We start from the raw sequence: 23736 nt of genomic DNA on the forward strand, positions 1-23736 counted from the left end.
TGTCTCAAACTTTACATGACCAAAATGAAGCTGATACTTTCTCCTCCCCAACTCCTATATGCCATCCCAAACCTGCTTCAACTAGAATGGATCTGTTCAGGTCAAAAAACTCTACGTAATCCTTAATTTCAACCTCCTACCACCTCTCTCTCTCATAAACACAGACACAGAAACACACACACCTGACATTCAATCAATCGGCAAATCTTATTGGCACTGTCTTCAAATATATCCAGTATTCAACCACTTCTTGCCACTTCATTGTTAGTACTTTGGTTGAATCTTTCTAGATGAGTCCAAGAGCCTCCTAAACAGGCTTCTAGCTCTCACCCTCGACCACTTTCAGGATATTTTCATGAACATAACAACCAGCCTAATATTGTATAAAAGGATAAGTTCAATCATGTCTCTCCTCTACCCAAAACCTAGTCTAGCTGTTTACCATCCTAAAAACCCAAGTCCTGACAATGACCCTATAGGGCCTCAGAGAGCCTCTATCACCCAATCCCTGCTACCTCTCTGGCCTCATCTCCTGTTCTCCTGGCTCATTCCAATCCCATCACTGTTGTTTGCTGAACATGTTAGGCAAGCTGTCACCCACAGGACCTTTTATTAAGGCAACTATCTTCACTTTCTTCAGGTCATTTCCTTACATGACACTTTATTAAGGCCTTCCCTCAACTATCCTATAAAATTGCAACCCCTCTCCAAACACCCCCTACACACCTTTCTTTCCCGCTTCCTGGCTTTATTAATAGAACCTTCGTGAAAATTGTTTTTAATTATCTATCTTTCTTATTGTCTGTTTCCCCCACTAGAACCATCTCTGGAAAACAGAGATTTTTGTCTTGTTCACCATAATATCTCTGGGTGCTTGGAACAATGCCTAGCAAATGGCAGGTACTCAAACGTTTGTTCAAAGGGAAGGAAGGAAGCAGGAAGAGAGGGAATGAGAATAACAAGCTGGAACTATGATTCTAACTTTTCCTTGCAAAAGATTAAAACCAAAGTAATTCCAGACTGAAGCTAACCCCTTTTCTCATTTGGTGCCAAGAGACCTCATAAACTAACTCTGGCCTCTAATGCTGAAAACGGGAGTCAAGAAATTATAGTCCACACTCTTAGTCCAAGTATACACAAACCAGGGAAAATAAAGCTATATTACAAAGTGAAAACTACCAACAAGGTATTTGAGCGTTTTTCTTTCTTTGGAGATAGGATCTTGCACTGTCACCCGGGCTAAAGGGCAGTGGTGCAATCACAGCTCACTACAGCCTCAATCACCTGAGCTCAAGCAACCACTCTCACCCTCAGTCTCTGCAGTAGCTGTGACCTCAGACGTGTGTCACCACGCCCAGCTAATTTTATTTTTCATAGAAATGGAGTCTCACAATGTTGCTCAGGCTGGTCTCAAACTCCTAGGCTTAGGTGATTCTCCTGCCTCAGCCTTCCAAAGTGCTGGCATTACAGGCATGAGCCACTGTACCCAGTCTAATCCCAACCATACACAACTTGAATGGAAACTTGCTGAGGGTACTATAGATGTTCCAGAGTAAAAACATTTCCGCTTTTACACATGGTAAAACACAAAATTCTCACATCTCAATTTCTATGCTTTTGCAAACCACTTACTAACAGAATCGTGAATTATATGATACATGTAAGATAAGTTTTACTGACAGATTTCGATTCTGCCACATCAAATTGAAAAATATTCTGTCATTTTCATCACTATATATTACATAAATTTGCCTCCCTCAACAACTCCCCCCACTCCGCCGCGCCAAAAAAAAAACCTTTAAGAAATAATTTTTAATGACATAGACCTCAAAGGTTGAGCTAGTTTGCGGTAAAGAATGACTGAGAGCACAAAGGTGGACATTTTTACCATCCTAAAAATTGAAAGATATCACTCCCAGGGTTGCTGTTTGATTTCAATGACATAACATTTTTAAAGTCTAGCATTCCATTATAAGTGCTCAGTAATACCAGCCAGCTTCTGACTACTATACCTGGATGAACTAACTCAGTTACCACAAGGTACTCTATGCCCTTACATCTAATGACAAATATTTGTTTTGAAAAATGCTTACTCCTTAAACACACTTGAGAAACAGGAACTGGAGACCTAAGTACTTTTTGTTCTGAATCAAGTTCCAGCACGCACAGCAAAGTGCATGTGGAAGGATGGGAGGGTGACTAGGGAGACTGCTTCAATGGGAGATTATTCTGTGGTAGTGCCTCAAACGCAGAACAGTGATGATGATAAACTCATCCTAAATTTAGGACTACTGACAGGAGCAAGTGACCACAGTAACAGTTCATCTTAAGTTGTTAAAAAGCTTTCTGGCAATACTCGCCTTCAAAAACACCTAGCATGTAGGAAAAATCTTTTATGTGCTTAAATAAGGGTAATATAGTTATGCTAACAGTTTTGATTTTTAAGTGGTCTAATGAGAGAAAGCACAGTGGTCATATAATAAGGTTTATGTTTTACCTCATTTTACTAGTGTTTGCTCATGAGAATCAAGTAACAGAAATTACAGGAATTACAAATGAAGCGCTTACTCCATGCACAACACTGCTCTGGCACATTACAGATATTAATTCACATTAAATCCTCATTAAAACCCTGTCAAGTGCATATTAGGATCATCACTGCCCCATCTTATAATAGGAAAACTAAGACAATAAGGCTAAGTAACTTGTCTAAGGTCACATTACTAAAAAGCAGAGCCAAGACTTGACATAGGTGCTCTGGGCCAGAGTTTCTGTTAACAGTTGGAATATACAAATTTACAAGTGTTACTGCCAAATCAATTTTCTCAAAAATATGTCAAAGTGGAGGAAGGTGGGAGATGACACTCTGAATTCACTAAGGTTCTGTGAAAAGACGCTGAAACACATAAAAAGAGTATCTGAATGTCAAATATACACTATTCAGAAATACTACTGGTAAAGAATACTGTGGACAAGAAAAGAAACACAAGTATTTGTGCTGAGTTGTGAAAGAAGGAGAGCAATATGGTTGGGGTGGGAGGTGGGGAAAGCAGGTCAAGCAGCGAATAGAGCATGAATAAAAGTGCACAGTCAGGAAGTAAAAAGCTATGTCCTAGACACGAAGCAGTAGTAATAGGTAGAAAAAGCACTACAAAAACAGCAGTGCCACTAGCTTATCAGCACTCAATGCATAACTGAAGAGAACATGAAAATAATTAAAACTACAGTGAAACAACAAGATGGAAATACAAAGAACACGTCATATTCTCAATTGTGATAACTACCTATCATAACTGTAGTTTTTTTCCCTTAAATTATTAATTTAATTTGGAGCAGTTATTTTACGTCTGATGCATTTCTTAAGTGGTTTTAAAGAAGGGTATAGAATATGTGATGATAAGTTTGACAAAGTAATTTGAGTTCATGTGAATCAGTGTTCCAACACTGCCAAGAAAACACTAAAAGATAATTTTTAGAGACAGTCTCGCTCTGTTGTCCAGGCTAGAGTGCGGTGGCGTGATCTCGGCTCACTGCAACCTCCACCTCCCGGGTTCAAGTCATTCTCCTGCTTCACCCTTGCAAGTAGCTGGGACTACAGGCATGTACTGCCAAGCCCGGTTAATTTTTTGTATTTTTACTAGAGATGGGATTTCACCATGTTGGCCAGGTTGGTCTCGAACACATGACCTCAGATGATCCACCTGCCTCCACCTCCCAAAGTGCTGGGATTACAGGCATGAGCCACCATGCCCAACCGAAAGAGAATATTAAGGAAGACTCTGCCCAACCAATTATTAAAATTGCCATTATACAACAAGTATAATCAATAGATACGGATGGTATTTGAACCAGACTAGACAAAGAGATCAGCAGACCACAAAATACAACATATACATCCACGTATACACAGCAATGTAATACGCAAAGATGACATCTCAATTCTCAGAGGAAAGAATGTTGTATTCAATTACTGATACTGATACAACCAACTATGCATTTGGGAGGGAGAGGCAATTCCTATCTCGCACTACACACAAAAATAAATCTGAAGTGTGTTAAAGACTTTAGCATAATCACTGCATTGGGAGGCATTCTTAAAGAATAGAAGAAAAGCAGAAACCAGAAAAGTTTATTTTTTTGGAAAATTATCTAATTAAAAATTCTCATGCTCTCTGATCCACTTTTCAAGGTTCGATCCCACAGAAACAAGAGCACCAATACAATAATGTTTACTATCAAGGTAACTGAAAGCAATTATATATCCCAAAGGGGAACGGCTGAGTATATTATTGTACACCTCTATAGGGAGTGCTATATAATCATTAAGAATGAAGCCAGGCGCAGTGGCTCACACCTGTAATCCCAGCACTTTGGGAGGCTAAGGTGAGCGGATCACCTGAGGTCAGGAGTTCGAGACCAGCCTGGCCAACGTGGCAAAACCCCATCTCTACTAAAAATACAAAAATTAGCCGGGCGTGGTGGTGTGTGCCTGTAGTATCAGCTACTCAGGAGGCTGAGGTGGGAGAATCACTTGAACCCAGGAGGCAGAGATTGCAGTGAGCCAACATTGCACTACTGCACTCCATCCTGGGTGAGAATGAGACATTGGCTAAAAAAAAAACAAACAAACCAAAAAAAAAACGTAAACTGGGCAGATTTTCTTTTTCTTTTCTTTTTTTTTTTTTGGAGATGGAGTGTCACTCTTGTTGCCCGGCTGGAATGCAATGGCACGATCTTGGCTCACCACAACCTCCGCCTCCCAAGTTCAAGTGATTCACCTGCCTTAGCCTCCCGAGTAGCTGGGATTACAGGCATGCACCATCAGGCCGGGCTAATTTTGTATTTTTAGTAGAGACAGGGTTTCTCCATGTTAGTCAGGGTGGTCTTGAACTCCCGACCTCAGGTGATCTGCCTACCTTGGCCTCCCAAAGTGCTGGGATCACAGGCGTGAGCCACCAGCTGGGACAGATAATTTTAGACATCAATTTACGTGGGAAAAGACTACAAAGAATACAAAGAAACTAGCAATGCCTGAAGAAATTTTTCGTTGTCACAACTGGGGCTCCATGGAGGGATGGACTTGATAGAGGTCAGAGATGCCACTAACCATACTACATACAGGACAATTTCCTACAAGAAAATGTCAGTAAAGCTGACATTAAGAAACCCTGCTGTATATGAACCACTGATAAGAATAAAATCTTAGCTTTCCAAGGTCAATCTTTCCTTCTAGCCCCATCATGGCCCCACGTGTTTTCAAGTTGTTTGCCTAAGCCACCAAACAGCTGTTATGGTCTGTTAACAATCAAATGAAGGCAAGGGAGAAGTTTAAGCTGTGACCCAACATTTAAAAAATAATGAAAAAGAATACAATAGAAAACTAATTAAGAGTATGTAGTATGCAGAGTATGTAAGAAAAGAAACTTTAGTTAAAGTTAGGCATATGCAAGCCTGTGTGTCTCTCGAATTTACCTGCAGGTATAAGAACTGGGGCAAACTGTTTATCTCACTGCAGATCATGCTCAAAGAAAGTCATTCAAGATTAGTACTCTCATCCAAAAAACTCATGAGTGGGACTAAAAAAAAAAAAAAAAAAACTACAAGGCACTTTATTTATAAAATGTTAATGAATTTATGATCATCTGAATGAAGTATATCTTGTATGTAAAGATGTAACCTACATGGGAGGGGTTACAGTCCCTATAGGCAGACACCTGAAAGGCTCAATCACTTTAGATGTTTCAAGAAAATTCCTTAGTCAGTAACACTCACATAGACTTTGTAAGATCTTGATTAAGCATGAGGCCAAATCCAAATCTAAATCATCTACTCAAAAAGTGCCAAAAACCTTAAAACCGAAAGAAACATTAGAGATTATCTATCTCTAAGCATCTTAATTTTTAAATGAGTAAAATGAGCCCAAAATGGGGCACAAAGGATTAAATGATTTGCCCAGAGTCATAAGCCAAGTCAGACTGTCAAACCGTTAAAGCAAACTGATAAGAAAAAGATGCTCAGGGCCAGGCGTGTTGGTTCACGCCTGTAATCCCAGCAATATGGGAGGCCAAGCAGGGCAGATCACAAGGTCAGGAGTTCCAGACCAACCTGGCCAATACGATGAAACCCCATCTCTACTAAAAATACAAAAATTAGCTGGGCATGGTGGCAGGCGCCTGTAGTCCCAGCTACTCAAGAGGCTGAGGCAGGAGAATCGCTTGAACCCGGGAGGTGGATCGCACCACTGAACTCCAGCCTGGGCGACAGAGCCAGACTCCGTCTCAAGAAAAAAAAAAAAAGAAAAAGAAAAAGAAAAAGATGCTCAGAAGAGTCAGGCATGTAGACATGAGCTGAAAAGCTACACTGTGATTTTTAAAACTGCTTTGGGGCTTTAACAAATTAGCACAGGTAGTTGTGACTTAAAAGTCCTCTCTTAAAAATTTAATGTAGTTGTGACTCAAAAGTTATCTCTCAAAAGTTTAGTGACTATTTTCCTAACTCAGAAATTAAGACTGTTCTATCACTACTACCATGTTTGACAGTTTCCCTCTAATAAAATATATATATATAATTATGCCTAAAGATCTATTCTTAGGAAAAAGTAGGAACCATGTAATAGGAAAACATACACCAGCAACATCTACAATGAACTAATGAAGAATCCACCATTTAAAATTAAGCCACTAATCTATTCCATACTTCCACAGCCCTCAAGTGTTCTTGCTTGCGAAACTGAATTTTTATCACTAGGCTCCTTTCACCTCTAAAATTCTGCCTATCTTTGTGCCTAAGCATCACATTATAAACAGGAGATCAAAAGAACTGGTGTCAAAGTGGGCTGTCTCTCTAATTAGCTTTGTGAAGTTACTTATCTTCAAACCAATGAGTTCCTGAACTATAAACTATGGACTTATCAATTTGTCTTCTGTTAAGAGCCCTGAAACCAGAATTAGCCCGGGCGCGGTGGCTCAAGCCTGTAATCCCAGCACTTTGGGAGGCCGAGACAGGTGGATCACTAGGTCAGGAGATCGAGACCATCCTGGCTAACCCGGTGAAACCCGTCTCTACTAAAAAATACAAAAAACTAGCCGGGCGAGGTGGCGGGCGCCTGTAGTCTCAGCTACTCGGGAGGCTGAGGCAGGAGAATGGCGTAAACCCGGGAGGCAGAGCTTGCAGTGAGCTGAGATCCAGCCACTGCACTCCAGCCTGGGCGCTGGGCGACAGAGCGAGACTCAGTCTCAAAAAAAAAAAAAAAAAAAAAAAAGACACTAAGTAACTCAACATTTAAAACTAGAACATCTGGCCAGGTGTGGTGGCTCACACCTGTAATCCCAACCCTTTGAGAGACCAAGGTGGATGGATTACCTGAGGTCAGGAGTTCAAGACCAGCCTGACCAACATGGTGAAATGCCATCTCTACTAAAAATACAAAAATTAGCTGGGCGTGGTGGCAGGCACCTGTAATCCCAGCTACTCAGGAGGCTGAGGCAGAAGAATCGCTTGAACCCAGGAGGCGGAAATTGCAGTGAGCCGAGATCACACCACTGCACTCCAGCCGGGGCAACAGAGTGAGACTCCCTCTCAAACAAAAACAAAAATAAAAAAACTAAAACATCTAACTGAATCAGGCTGCTTAAGTATCAAAATAATCTTATTCTTAAATATCTGAAGAGGAAGAAGGATAAAGATTCCCTAACATGCGGAACTAAAACTAGAAAAATTTTATTCTAATATTCTTAGACTACCATCAAATTCTCTCTAGGAGTTCTACATTGCTAATAACAGCTTACAATATTTTTCCCAGTTTAGTTAGGATCACATGTATTTTATTACAATATTTTAAGCAAGAAAGAAAGTCTCTGATATACTAATTTAAAGACACATACACTCTTTATAGAGCTATATGAGGAAATGGCAATGGCTAATTGTTAAACCACATTTTAAAAAATGACAATATCTTGTTAAAAGTTATTAGACTATGACAGTCATCTGAGTGGGGAGGTAACTAGCTCCCCAGCAGAAGCCTTAATCCCATTAAGGTTTATCAGACAACTGTGTAACAGAAATGTTCATTTCTTCTCAGAAGGAGGTTATGAATTATATCACACAGATTCTGTTTAGATGAGGTTTAGAACAATATTTCTTTTTTACAGTATCTCCTTTTGATTTAGATACTCTCTAAAGATCTGTCTAGATTTATGTCTATTTCACTGAAATTTTGTACTAAAGACCATGAATTTTTTTTTTCATTTTTTCTTTTGCAAACAGGTATTTTTGTAAAGCCAAAACTTTTATTTATTTATTTATTCTGAGATGGAGTTTTGCTCGTCATGCAGGCAGGAGGGCAATGAGCAATCTCGGCTCACTGCAACCTCCGCCTCCCGGGTTCAAGTGATTCTCCTCCCTCACCCTCCTGAGGAGCTGGGATTACAGGCGCCCGCCACCACGCCCAGCTAATTTTTGTATTTTTAGTAGAGATGGGGTTTCGCCATGTTGGCCAGGTTGGTCTCAAACTGCTGACCTCAAGTGATCCACCCGTCTCGGCCTCCCAAAGCACTGGGATTACAGATGTGAGCCACCACCCCCAGCCTGTAAAGTAAGAATTTTTAAAGAGCAAAAAGGAAGTACAGCACATTTTCTGTCTCCTCACTATAGATGAGAAAATAGTATAAAGCTATCAAGAGTGTCAACAGTTCTATATTACCCCCGTTCCCGCCCCCGCCCCCACTGAAAGCTGAACAGAAATCCCAAGCAAAGTACACATTCTAGGAGTAAAGATAACTTTAGATATGTATTACATGATGCATACATGGGTTTTCAGCAAACTATATGTGATTTCAAACTAAATTAAAAACAAGGCATTACTATGACATTATGAATGAAAAACAGCTTATTTACAGACTACTTTGACTCTCCTCAAAAAGTATGCTTAAACAATCCAACAACTTTAGGGAAGCCAACAGATACAATCTTTGCAATCAGGCAGAAATACTAAGGCATTTGCAAAACATACACAGACCGCTTTTAACATTTACCCCCGGAATCCCTAGGGTCATCACAGAGGGTGACCACAAAATGCTTAAGCTGACATACCAGGCAAATGCCACATAACTGCTGGAGAGTAAGTTATCACAACAGTAGCTACCAATGTGACAAAGCAGAGTTTGATAAGGAGCATTCAGAGTTGGAAACTACGATGGAAACGTTTTCATTTATGGCACATTTTCTGATTGGTTTTGTAACTCATGTTACTAACTATAGAATCATAGATGAGAAGAATCCCCAGAACCAAGCCTCTTATAAATAAGGCAACTGACCTGAAAGACTTACAGCGGAGTGAAAACTAGACCCAACTTCTAACTGAGATAGGATTTTATACTTTACAAAAATTAAAGTTAGTAATTTAGATTTTATTAGAAATAGCTCAGCACATAAAGTCCTCAAAGGAAAAAGACACACAGTCAGAAAAAACCCATTACTGCCAGGCGCAGTAGCTCACGCCTGTAATCCCAGCACTTTGGGAGGCTGAGGAGGGTGGATCAAGAGGTCAGGAGATCAAGACCATCCTGGCTAACATGGTGAAACCCCAACTCTACTAAAAACACAAAAAATTAGCCAGGCGTGGTGGTGCGTGCCTCTATGCCCAGCTACTTGGGAGGCTGAGGCAGGAGAATGGTGTGAACTCAGGAGGCGGGGCTTGCAGCGAGCTGAGATCGTGCCACTGCACTCCAGCCTGGGCGACAAGAGCAAGACTCCATCTCGAAAAACAAAGAAAAACAAAAACAAAAAAAAAAACAACAACAACAAAAAAAATTAAACTATAATAATGTTTTCTATCAAGACACAAAACATTAAAAGTAGATCAGGAAGGAACAGTAAGTCAATTCATTATCAACCCTGTGACTCTTCTGTCCAGCCTCTTCCAGTGGCTCCCTTTACTTTTAAGTGCAATGCAATCTTTAACCTTAACTCTAAAAAATCCTCATTTAGAGTCCTCCAATTTCTTATCAGTTTTCCAATACAGCTCAAGAACTTTTCCAACAGTGAATAAAAGTTGCATCACTTTTCCCTTTTACAGTTTGTTGGCAGGGAATTATTTTAAACATACAACAAAAATCTATAAATCTGTAGCTTCCAAAAGAGTATTTGAAAATATGTTTTAATTGACAAAATAATCACAGTAATCAACAGTAATACTGAAGTAATGTTTGAAAATTACATTTTTAGAAAGTATAAAGTTACATTTATTACAAGTGAAGAAAAAAAATACAATTTATATGAGGGAATGTTTTTTAAAAGGGCTGCAAATTCTTTGACACTTCTCCCACTGAGAGGCAGATTTCTGTCAATTCTCCCTTGAATCTGAGGGAGCTTGTGACCGCTTCGGTCAACAGAATATGGTGGATGAGGTACTAGATGACTTTTCAGGCCAGGTTATAAATGGGCGTGCAGCTTCAACTGAGCACAGAGACTTCATGTAAGAGATATTACAACCCTGAGACTTCGAAGAGCCACGTGCACACAGCACTTGACAAAGCAACAAAGCCAAGCAAAGCTTTCTAGCCATTCCTTAAAACCTGCCAGACTTCTGGGTGAAGAAACTATCTTAGAAATTTGTGTATTGACTCTCCTTCCAGTAACGTAAATTCCAAGACAGTAGGAATTCATCTTTGTTTTATTCACTGATGTATCCACACCATTTTAATAGTTTCCTTTTATGTATGCAGTAAATATTCAATAAACGTCTGCTTGATACTGGTGATGGTGGCAGTGGTAGGTGGAGGAGGGGTTCACAGCAGTAACCATGTGCATGCCTGGCAAAGCATCCAAAGATCTTCAGAGTCCATCTAATTCCAATGAAAAGCCCAGGCTTTTAAAAGGGTATTTTACAAAGACTGATGGACCTAACTAAAGAAATTTAACACTTCTATCATTCAAAAACCATAAAAATTAAAAGGTAAATAAAAAGCTAGGGAAAACAATTTGCATTTTAATAAACTATGCTTTTTAAATGCAAAAAAAAAACCCTTTCAAATAAAAAGACACAAAGAATTAGATTTCTTTATATAAAAAATGTAAGTGGCAAATAAATACAAAAGAAATACAGTACTAAATCAAACCAAATAAAATATTCCAAGGATGTCTTTTTTATCTATTAAATTGGAAATTCTTGAAAAACTACTATCTGCTAGGCTTCAGAACACTGCTGACAAAACAACAGTTTCATTCTGGAGAACACAACATTTATCAAAAGCCTTAAAATTGTCATTATCCCATGACCACCCCCCAAAAAAAACCTCCACATCTAGAAATTTAACCTAAGATAATAATCTGTGATATGAAGCAAGCTTTACACACAATGTTTTTAAACTCTTACATAAAAGAGCACTAACTTAGGGTCATGTTCCCGAAGTTAGTTTTATTTGCTTGTAGTTGGGTTTTCTTTGGCCTTCAAAAGTGTGTTAAAAAAAAAAATTCAGTAAGTTGCCAGCATTTTAAAATCTATTGCACACAAACACAAGATCTGCCAGCACCCAAGCCTCTTAATGACTATCAGCTAAACAGCAGCCAATCCCTTTAGATGTGGCACATGATCCACAGTTCAAAATCACCCCTAATCTGAAAGCTTAGTTCATTTACATTAGATGCTTTATCTTCTAAAGTTATCTCAGTTGGAAGCCCTACACTAGACATCAAACTTTAAGCACACAGGGCTTGCTAAACACTGATTGGTGGGCCCCACTCCCAGAGTTTCCGACTCAGAAATGGGGTCCCAGAATTTACATTTCTAACAGATTTCTAGGTGATAGTCCAAAGACTACACTTTGGTGGTCTAGAGACCACATTTCGATGAAGTTTCCTTGCTGAAGCCAGAGAGAGGCCTAGCGGCCTTTGAATTACACAATTACAGAATACTTAAACAATATTGGGGATTCCATTAATGGAGGAAGGAGGGAAGGAAGAGTAGAAAAGCCGATGGATAAACAACCAATAGTCAGTGCACTGATTCCCTCTATCAGAGGTGGAAAACCATTGCCCCACACCAAATTTAAGAATAATCCTACATTAAGCTGCTAGTACAAATTTTCTATCCTACATTCTTTCTCATGGGCCTTATCCATTTCTCAAGGTTTAATGATCTTTTCTACACTTCATGGATAAAATAATAGAGGTAAACAAAAATTATGGTAAAAGATCCCATATAGCTCCAATATTTTATGACGAACAAATGTGTATCACCAGCCTTAATACTTTCTACTGAATTTGCTTTCTCCAGCTGGATCCTATATATAGTAGCTTTTGCTGAATGCTTCCTTTGTTCTGGGCACTGTGCTACAACATTACATGACTTTTCATCATTTCATCATCATAACAACTCTTTGAGGCAGTGCCTGCTATCCGCATACTACAGATGGAGGAAAAGAGGCACTAAGGGGTTAGGTCATTTGTCAGAGAAGCAAGCACAGGTAAAATCTACATCTGTATACAGGTAATCTGGCTCCAGAGTCCTCAATTTTTTCGTTTTTGTTTTTGGAGATGGGGAGTCTCGCTCAGTTCCCCAGGCCCAATCTTGGTTCACTGCAACCTCCACTTCCCAGGTTCAAGTGATCTTGTACCTCAGTCTACCGAGTACCTGGAATTACAGGTGCACGCCACCACCTATGGCTAATTTTTGTATTTTTAGTAGAGACGAGGTTTTACCATGTTGGCCAGGCTGGTCTCCAACTCCTGACCTCAAGAGAGCTGCCCACCTTAGCCTCCCAAAGTGCTGGGATTACAGGCGTGAGCCACCCCACCTGGCCCAGAGTCCTCAATTTTATCCACTACGCTTCATCATCTAAAATTCAACTTGTACAAATTCCAATCTTTCATCTAAAACTAGTTCTTCCTCTAAACTTGCCTATTGTCAATGTTCTCACCTTCCTATTCAGGCTGTCAGGCTCAAGATCACTAAGTTCCTACCATAATTAAGTCCTTTCACATCTCACATCTGTCTTTTTCTTTTTATTTCAATTGACCTAAATGTCCTTATTCACCCTTCACCTGGCCTCTAAAATACCTAGTATTTCTGCTTTTAGTCTTACACCCAACAGTGCTCCTCACTCACTGCCTATAGGTCAAAGGCCAGCTTATTTAACACCAAATTCAATTTAAGACCTTACCTACCTCTTGGATCCATTTCTGTGGTTCCACAAACAGATTAAAAATTATACTTAAAACACACCAACATACATGCAGAGCTTTCTTTATTTCTGAAGGAGGAAGAGAGAGGGGTGGCAAGGAAAAAACTTAAGAAACAATGTTCAATCTGAAAGTATCACTTCTAAGTGGAAGGCTACAAGAGATAATTAATAGTTACCAAAACCAAATACTAAAACATCAAATCCCTCTTTCATGGAGCCATGTAAGTTAAAAAAGAATCTTAAACTGTTGAGGGATACCAACATAGACAAAATCTGAATGCCAAAGTGAGTTTCACTCTAGGATCAGGTTATCTGCAGCTCTTAAAACAGGACAGAGTTTCAGGAACCCTGTACAAACCTCAGTGAAATGAAAGAACGTCAAGCTGTTTATTACAGGGGACTCTTGTGTCTTTTAGTCTAAGTAAAAGCAGCACAATTTTCTACAATATATTTATATAAGCTGTGCATTTCCATGAATGAAAAGTCTACTGTGGATATATACGTGGTATGAAATTATATTAGAAACAAGTGGGAGGGAGGGGCAAGTCAACATGCTGTCACTAAATAAGAAAAGACAGACACCCAGAAATGACCTCAACGATCAAAGAAAACATGATAGTGTAAGTTAACATGATTCATTTTTTAAATTAATAGACTATTATTTTAAAGTAATTTGAGGTTTAACGAACTGAGTAGACAGTAGAGTACCCATATACACTCCCTTCCATTTTCTTTGCACATTTATTATATTTAATGAGCCAATACTTACATATTCTTATTAACCAAAGTCCATTTACATCAAGGTTCACTTTGTTTTGAATTTTGACAAATGTAAAAACATGTACTCACCATGAAATTTTAAAATATGCAATACCAAAAAATACAGCTAGATTCAAAGACAGAATTTTTAAGCATCTCATTATCTTTATCATAGTAACATAAACTGAATTCCAATCTTCTCCCCTGCTCCCACCTAGTCTTCCCAGTGTTCCCATCTCAGTAAAGATCAGTACCTTCCATCCACTTGCTTAGACCAAAAATTCCTTCCTCCTTTATAACCCATACATCCAGCCCATCTGCACCATCCTACCTGCTCTAACTTCAAAATATATTCAGAACTGAACCTTAATTCTCACAAACTCTACCACCACCAATGGCACCCAAGCCACCATTCTCTTTCACTAGGTTACCATAGTAGCCCCCTAACTCTTTTTCCTGCTTCTGTCCACAAACTAATCACATCATGTCACTCTTCTACTCAAAGTAGGAACTGGCTTTCTACCTTAGAGCAAGAGCTACAATCCTCCCAACAGGCCTACTAGGTTCCACACAACCTGTCTCCACCTACCTCAGTTCCCTTTTACTTCTATGACTTCACCTCTTGTGTCCTCTTCACCACTTACTGTTGAAGCTACACTGGCTTGCTTGCTGGATTACTCCAGGCAGTCTCTGTCAAGTTTTGGCACTGGCTGTTCTTTTTGTCCAAAATATCTTCCACAAATGTTCACACAGCTGACTTCACATCCTGACACAAATATCACTTTCATACTTAGGCCTTCCCTGATGACCCTATTTATCACTGCATTGTTTTCCCCTGCAATCCTTATCCTTCTTACCTGCTTTATTTTTTTCTGCATAGCATTTGCTGCAACCAAATATAATATATATTCTACACTTTGTTATTTTATTGACACCCCCCCCCCCACATACACTAGAAAATAAATGCAGCAACTGAAGTTTCTGGCCTTAACAAGCACTTAGTAATTATTTGTTGAATGAATCAACTATGGTGTACACATTCTCCTCAACTAAAATGGGGATTTTGTCCTAATAAACCCATCATAATTTGAAAATATCGTTAAGTTGAAAATGCATTTAACACACCTAACCTAGCGAACATCAGACCTTAGCTGGGCCTACCTTAACGTGCTCAGAACACATACATTATCTTATGGTTGGGCAAAATCATCTAACACAAAGCCTATTTTATAACAAAGCATGGATACCTCATTTACTGAAGACTACTGAAAGTGAAAACAATGGTTGTGGGTACTCAAAGAACAGTTTCCAGTTTTCACACAATAAAGGTGAAAAACCATAATTTGAACTATAATAAGTTGGGAACCATCTGTCAAGGTTCCTAAAGGTGACATACACGTGCTACCATCTACAGTCTAAAATAATAAAGCCCCAAATCTCAACAAATCATTAACTGATTCTGGAAACACAGAAGTTCCTTTAACTTTATTTATTTATTTATTTATTTATTTATTTATTTATTTATTCGAGACAGAGTCTCCCTCTGTTGCCCAGGCTGGAGTGCAGTGGCATGATCTCAGCTCACTGCAAGCTCCGCCCCCCGGGTTCAGTCATTCTCCTGCCTCATACTCTTGAGTAGCTGGGACTACAGGTGCCCGCCACCACACCTGGCTAATTTTTTTTGTATTTTTGTATTTTTAGACAGGGTTTCACAGTGTTCGCCAGGATGGTCCTGATCTTCTGACCTCGTGATCCGCCTGCCTCGGCCTCCCAAAGTGCTGGGATTACAGGCATGAGCCACCGCGCCTGGCCTCCTTTGACTCTCTTAAAGGCTTCAAAAGCCCCTCTATCAGAAAAAAAGTCTACAGTTTGAGGAGACTAGCCTGCTGCCTTTGGGATGTCCCCATCTATTTTCTAACCCCTAACACAGCCACAAAGAATGCCACACTTAGGAACAGATCTATGGGGAGTACACAAGCATATTTAGGCTGCTATCATAAAGACAAAGATGCATTCAGCCATAAATAAACAAGTATTCATACTGGAAATATAAAACACTTTTAATCACATTCATAACAAAAGTACCACGAGATTAACTGGCTGAGAAATACTGGGGGTGGTCTATCAACTATAAAAGTAGGTTAGAAACTGAACTAATCTACCCTTATCAAGCAGGTAAAGCTTCACTTTACTGCACTTTGCAGATGCTGTTTAACAACAACAACAAAAAAATTCAATGTTGATGGCAACCCTTCATCAAGCAAGTCTGTCAGCGTCATTCTTCCAACATCATGCACTCCCTTCATGTCCATGTGACACATCTGGGCAATTCTCACAATATTTCAAACGCTTTTATTATCTGTTATGATGATCTGTCATCAGTGATCTTTGACACTGCCATTGTAATTTCTGGAGGTACCATGAACCGTGCCCACAAAAGATGGAAAACTTCACTGAAAAAAATGTGTGTTCTCACTACTCCACTGACTGGCCATTCCCCTGTCTCTCTCCCTCCCCTCTTGTTTCCTTATTCCCTGAAACAAAACAATACTGAAATTAGGCCAATTAGTAACTCCACAATGGCCTTTAAGTGTTCAAGTGGAAGAAGAGTCCACAGCTCTCGCTTTAAATCAAAAGCTAGAAATACACACTTGCAGATGTTTTCTGGTAAAATAGCTCAAAGAAAAGAATATTTTTTTAAGAGAGCAGGCACAGTGGTTCACGCTTGTAATCCCAGCCCTTTGGGAGGCAGAGGCAGGCAGATCACCTGAGGTTGAGTTCGAGACCAGCCTGGCCAACATGGCGAAACCCCGTCCCTACTAAAAATACAAACATTATCCAGGTGTGGTGTCGTGCACTTGTACTCCCAGCTACTCAGAAGGCTGAGGCAGGAGAATCACTTGAGCCCAGGAGGCAGAGGTTGCAATGAGCCAAGATCATGCCATGGCACTCCAGTCTGGGCGGCAGAGAGACACTCCATCTCAAAAAAAAAAAAAAAAAAAAAAAAAAAAAAAAAAAAATATATATATATATATATATATATATATATATAATTTTAAGCTAGAAGTGATTAAGCTTGTGAGAAAGGTATGTTGAAAGCCAACGCAGGCTGAAAGTGAGGTCTCTTGCACCAGTTAGCCAACATGTAAATGCAAAAGTTCTTGGAGAAAATTTAAAAAGTGCTACTCCAGTGAACATACAAATGGTAAGAAAGAGAAGCAGCTTTATTGCTGATATGGACAAAAATTTTAGTGGTCTGGATAGATCAAACCAACCACAACATTCCATTAAACTGAAAGCCTAATCCAGAGCAAGACCCTAATTCTCTTCAATTCCATGAAGACTGAGAGAGGTGAGGAAGCTGCAGAAGCAAAGTTTGAAGCTGACGGAGGCCGGTTTACAAAGTTTTAGGTTATGGAGATGACTTATTTCCTTAAAGTGCAAAGTGAAGCAACAACAAGTGCTGTTGTTGCTTCTTGGAGGAGCTGCAGCAAGTTATCCAGAAGATGTAGCTAAGATCATCAATGAAGATGGCTCCATTAAACATGTTAGCAATGTAGAAAAAACAGCCTTCTATTGGAAGACGCAATCCAAAAGTTTTGTGGCTAGAGAGGAGAAAGGAGAAATCCCGGCATCAAAGGGAGAATGCTTGACTTCAAAGCTTCAAAGGACAGCCTCTCTTGTTAGGAGCTAATGCAGCTGGTGATTTTTAAGGTGAAGGTGAATGCTCTTTGACCATTCTGAAAACCTAAGGCCCTTAAGAATTACACTACCTCAGCCAGGTGCAGTGGCTCGTGCCTGTAATCCCAGCACTTTGGGAGGCCAAGAAGGGAGAATTGCTTGAGCTCAGTAGTTGGAGACCAGGCTGGGCAACACGGCAAGACCCCGTCTCTGTAACGTAACGTAACGTAACATAACATAACACAACATTAACACAAAGCAAAACAAAAATAAAAACAAATTAGGCTACATTTATTCTGCCTATGCTCTATAAATGAAACAACAAAGCCAGGATATGTCAGCACATCTATTGACAGCACGGTTTACTGAATATTTTAAGTCCACTATTGAGACCTCATACTCAGATTCCTTTCAAAGTATTACTGCTCACTGACAATGCACCATCGCCCGAGAGGTCTGAAAGAGATGTACAAGGGTATTAATCCTCTTATCATGCCTGCTAACACAACATCCATTGTGCAGCCCACAGATCAAGTAGTAATTTCCACTTTTAAGCCTTAAAATTTAAAAAATACATTCTGTAAGGCTATAGCTGCCAGACAGTGATTCTTCTGATGAATCTGGGCAAAGTAAATTGAAAATATTCTGGAAAGGATTCATCATTCTATTGAGTCACTCGTGATTCATGGGAGGAGTTCAAAATATCAACCCCAACAGGAGTTTGGAAGAATGACTGAATTTCACAGATAACTGAGAGGTTCAAGACATAGGTCGAAAAAGTCCTGCAGATGTGGAAGAAATAGCAAGATAACTAGAATTAGAAATCGAGCCTGAAGATGTGACTGAACTGCAATCTCGTGATAAAACTGAAACAGATGCAGAGTTGCTTCTTATGGATGAACAAAGACAGTGGTGCTATCTATTTCTGGTGAAGATGCTGTGAACACTGTGGAAATAACAATAAGGAATCTAGAAGATTACATAAACTTAGTTGATAAAGCAGCAACAGGGTTTGAGAGGAATGACTTCAACTTTGAAATAAGTTCTACAGTGATCAAAACACTACCAAACAACACTGCATGGTGCAGAGAAATAGTTAATCAGTCAATCAATATGACAAACTTCACTGTTGTCTCATTTTAAGAAATTGCTGCTGGGCACAGTGGCTCACACCTGTAATCCCAGCACTTTGGGAGGCCGAGGTGGGTAGACCACGAAATCAAGAGATCAAGATCATCCTGGCCAACGTGGTGAAACCCTATCTCTACTAAAAATACAAAAATTAGCTGGGTGTGGTGGTATGCGCCTGTAGTCCCAGCTACTTGGGAGGCTGAGGCAAGAGAATTGCTTGAACCCAGGAGGCAGAGGTTGCAGTGAGCCGAGATGGCGCCACTGCACTCCAGCCTGGCAACAGAGCAAGATTCCATCTCCCCGCCCCACCCCCCCAAAAAAAAAGAAGGAAAGGAAAGGGGAAAGGAAAGGGGAAAGGAAAGGAAAGGGGAAAGGGGAAAGGGGAAAGGGGAAAGGGGAAAGGGGAAGGGATGGAAAGGAAAGGAAAGGAAAGGAAAGGAAAGGAAAGGAAAGGAAAGGAAAGGAAAGGGAAAAGGAAAAGGAAAAGGAAAAGGAAAAGGAAAGGAAAGGAAAGGGAAAAGAAAAAGGAAAGGAAGAAAGAAATTGCCACAGCTACCCTAACCTTCCACAACCACTACCCTGGCCAGTTAGCAGCCATCAACATGGAGATAAGACCTTCCACCAGCAAAAAGGATTATGACTCACTTCATGAAGGTTCAGATGATCGCTGGTATTTCTTTTAGCAATAAATATTTTAAAATTAAGGTAGTTCACTGTTTATTATGACATACGCCTACTGCATACTTAACATACTACAGTACAGTGTAAATGTAACTTTTATATGCAATAGGAAACAGAAAAAGCCCATGTCTCTCACTTTAGTGTGATATTCACTTTACCGCAATCCTGTGGTCATCCAGAACCGAACCTGTGATATCTCTGAGGTATGGCTGTATTTTCATACAAATAAAGGCACTCCCCCTTAATCTAGAGTCTAGATCCCAAATACATCTGTCCACACAGAGGGTACCACTCCCAAGACCAAAGGGGTGAATGGCTCCCATCTCCAGCCATACCAAATCATATATACAGTGTAATATCTGGTTACTGTTTATTCAGGACAGCTACATTTAAAGGAAACATAAAATGGGCAGAATAAGGACTCCTTGCTCATTAATAAAACAAAGCCAACTCTTATGTCAGAGTGCCCTTTCGATCAATTAACGTGCTTATGTTCAGTCGTAACAGATTCCACCATCATTGTTGTCCATTTCATTTCCACTCTCAAGCTTTAAAACCCCAAAAGGACAGAAAGATACTACAGGCTAGTATCAGTAATACTAAAAATAGTTACCTCTTACTGAAACCTGAAGGACCTGGTACTTGACATATATCATTTTCTAATCTTTATATGAACTCAATAAAGCAAATATTGTTATTTCAACACTATTACATATTAGGGAGCAAGCAATCTGGACAAAGTCACACAGCTTATCAGTACCAGTAGGAATTCAAACTCAGGTCTGACTCAACAGTCTGTATTCTAAAATATACCTCAATAAAGCTGTTGAAAAAGTAAAAGTCAGCCGGGAGCAGTGTAATCCCAGCATTTTGGGAGGCCAACTTGGGCAGATCACCTGAGGTCAGGAGTTCAAGACCAGCCTGGCCAACATGGTGAAACCCGATCTCTATTAAAAACACAAAAATTAGCTGGGCTTGGTGATGGGTGCCTGTAATCCCAGCTACTGGAGAGGCTGAGGCAGGAGAATCACTTGAACCCAGGAGGCGGAGGTTGCAGTGAGTTGAGATCGTGCCATTGCACTCCAGCCTGGGTGACAACAGTAAAACTACGTCTCAAAAAGAGTAAAAGTCTGTATCTTTCCACTAGACCACACTGCTTTTCTCAATCTTTATAACAAACATGTAAGGCATACTGGGTTCTGGATAATATGTCAAGGAGATATACTACTTTGGAGTATTTTGGCAAATAAAGGGGGGCTTTAAAACCTGAATTTTTTCTTAAGAACTGTAATCTATTTCCCCAACTTCATTATTAAATGAGTTTTAGGCCTAGGTCTTCCAGAACACTTTCCTCCAAAACATACAGTGTAATATCCGGTTACTCTTTATGTGTGCATAAGAAATGTCACTGTGACAAGTGTTATAAAGAAAAAATTTGATTACCCCAAAAACAAATACATAAACAGCCCGCACGTTTAGCTCCTAAAGTAGGAAAAAAAAAAATGTGAAAATGTTTCTGGCTGTACCAACTCAACAAAATTTGCCTGCCAATAAGGAATCCCTTCTTCAAAAATTGGTCATGATCATTAGCCAAACTGTAACCAGTAACATCCAGCTGGATTATGGAGCTAATAAAGAACAACAGAGGGAATCCACAGGAAATTCAAAGGTAATTTATAACTGGCTCTCATCAGACTGACAGACTGGGTCTAATTGGAGGTCAGATGACATGGGGGATTATGGAAGCCAATAACAATCATATTTAAACAAATATCCTCTACAGAACACCACCACTTTCCTCATAAAAAGTTCAAAGGACTATTTTCATCCCTCACAATTACAGTAAAGATAAGAAGCCAAGTACAGCTTGAAGCAGCAAAATTTTCTGAAAAGGAACTGAATTCCGTGTTCTCTTCAGGATCTTCCTTTCCCAATAATGGGGATATTAAATTTCACTTATAAATCAAACTGAAAGGGAAAAAAAGAAGAATAAAAAATAAGCTGGAAAATCTACATTCATCATCTTCAAAACAACATTAAATTAGAAACAGTTTTAAAGTAATATTACAACTCCTTTAGAATCTGGCAGGTTTTCTGGTTTTTACCAGATCCCGCTCTGCAACAACAACAACAAAAGAAACAGTTTTAAACAGTTTTATGGGAGTGGTGGCTCACACCTGCAATCCCAACACTTTGGGAGGCCACTGCGGGCAGATGGACGGCTTTTGAGCACAGGAGTCTGAGACCAGCCTGGGCAACATGGTAAAACTTCACCTCTACAAAAAAATACTAAAAGATGCCGGGCATGGTGGTGGCACACTCCTGTAGTCCCAGCTACTTGGGAGGCTGAGGTGGGAGGATTGCTTGAGCCCAGGACAGCAAGGGTGTAGTGAGCCGAGATCGCACCAATGCACTCCAGCCTAGGCAACAGAGCGAGACCCTGTTTAAAAAAATAGAAAGTTAAATGCTGATGACTGAACAGAATGCAATTTTCTGCAAATTCTTCACCATGTAAAGCATTTTGCACAGCAGTTACCAGTGGCAGCACCTAGTAAGACTTGAGAGCAACTTAATACTTCACCTTCATATACGTATGAATTTAAAATAGAACATCACAATAACTACGAAGATACCCAAAAACCCCTTCCCTATTTTTTTTTTTTTTTTTGTACAAACAAGGTCTCGCTATATTGCTCAGGTGGATCTCAAACTCCTGGGCTCAAGTGATGCGCTCCTGCCGGGCTCTCGAAAGAGCTGGGGTTACAGGCGTGAAACCACTGTGCCCGGTCGCTTCCTTAATTCTTAACATGTCCAACAAAAGTTTCTGCTTGATCTTGGCCCCTGCTGTATTACCAGTATCTCCAGTAAACAGACTCAAAGCCTCTGCTTTCTCTGTGGCTCTAGCCACACTGGCAGAGACCAAAGGAGAGTTCAGTGATAGGCCTCTCACAGAACCTTGTGCCTTGCCGTACTTGTCAGTTACAATTTTATTCACTTGATTCAAGCATTTTTTGGATGCCTCATATGTTTCAAGGTACCTTTGTTATAGCAGTGAACAAGGCAAAGCCCCTAACAGGAGGAAATTCACATTCCAGAGGTAAAAAGAGAATTAAAAAGTCAAAAAAAGGTGTGTGCGTGCATATATGTGTGCATAAGAAATGTCACTGTGACAAGTGTTATAAAGAAAAAAAGCACAGTAAGAGGAGAGCGAGTGAAGTTGTCCTTGTACAGATGATAGTCAATAACACCTCTTTTAACAGTAGTAGAGACCTGAACAGCGTGAAGAACAGAGCCAAGTTGACAGGAGATCTGGATTAAAGCTTTCTAGGCAGAGGGAATCGAAAATAGACAGGCAGGAATATACTTAGCTTGTTGAGCAAGGCAAACAGTATGGCTGGAGCACAGAGAGCCAGAAGAGAGGTGATAAAGACAACACCAAAGAGGTAAATAAAAGCAGACAGAACTTGGATTCTCTAGAACCTGCAGCTCATGATATGGAGTTTGAATTTTAGTCTGCATGTGACAGGAAGCCTTTGAAGAAATTTGAGGAGGGACATGGATGTGTTATCAACACACTATAAATGACCAATAACTTCAGAAGCAAGAAGACCAACAGGGAGGCTGCAAAGGTTGTCCAGGCAAAGGATAATAGCTTGGACTAGGGTGATGATAGCAGTCAAATGAGGAATGTTATTCATTTTCAGAATGTCATCTGAATGAAGGTGGAGCCAAGATTTGCCAATGGAATAAAACGTAGAGATGAAAAGAAAAAAATCTAATCATTGTGTGTCCCCTCAAAGAATGTATCTGACCACCACGAAAGCAAGGGCCATGTTTGTCCTATTCAGGTTTTTGAACAAAGCAACAGTGCAATATGTTCTAGTTGAATTAATAAATGACCTACTTCTTTCCCTACAGAATCACAATATTGGCATTTATTTTGATTGGCAAATACTGGTATGATGTCAAGCATGGAAATTAAGAACCTTAGGAGAATAAAAGGGAGTTAAGAAAAAAAAGAGATCTATGTTTCACTGAACTTGCAAATTCAACTCAAAGCACCACCTGTCTGAAAATGGAACATGTATATATATAAAAAACTGCTCATTAAGGAAAATAAATCATGGTATCTGAGCAACAGTGCTTTGTCGTGAGTTACAAGACTGGCTACACCATCTGATAGGATTACTTAAATTGACAAAGACCTGCCTCACCAAACACAGCTAGAGGTCCTTGGGTCCTTGTGGTACTGGTATCAGGAATATGGTAAATCAGTCATACAGTGTGTGGAGTGTTTTTAAAC

The 23736-nt window shown here is 39.8% G+C and overlaps 1 protein-coding gene and 1 long non-coding RNA gene across 45 annotated transcripts in view; both read right to left on the reverse strand.

Moving 5' to 3' along the window:
- Positions 1-23736, reverse strand: part of KANSL1 (KAT8 regulatory NSL complex subunit 1) — a 196535-nt gene that overhangs the window by 77006 nt on the left and 95793 nt on the right. The gene's annotated exons all lie outside the window — the stretch shown is intronic.
- Positions 1198-16948, reverse strand: LOC144335837 (uncharacterized). The gene is made up of 2 exons (XR_013407031.1): positions 16708-16948; positions 1198-1437 (listed from the first exon to the last, which is right to left on the reverse strand). It is a non-coding gene; the product is annotated as an uncharacterized LOC144335837 (long non-coding RNA).

The sequence above is a fragment of the Macaca mulatta genome, chromosome 16 (genome assembly GCF_049350105.2).
Source record: "Macaca mulatta isolate MMU2019108-1 chromosome 16, T2T-MMU8v2.0, whole genome shotgun sequence".
In the NCBI taxonomy this organism is placed as follows: domain Eukaryota; kingdom Metazoa; phylum Chordata; class Mammalia; order Primates; family Cercopithecidae; genus Macaca; species Macaca mulatta.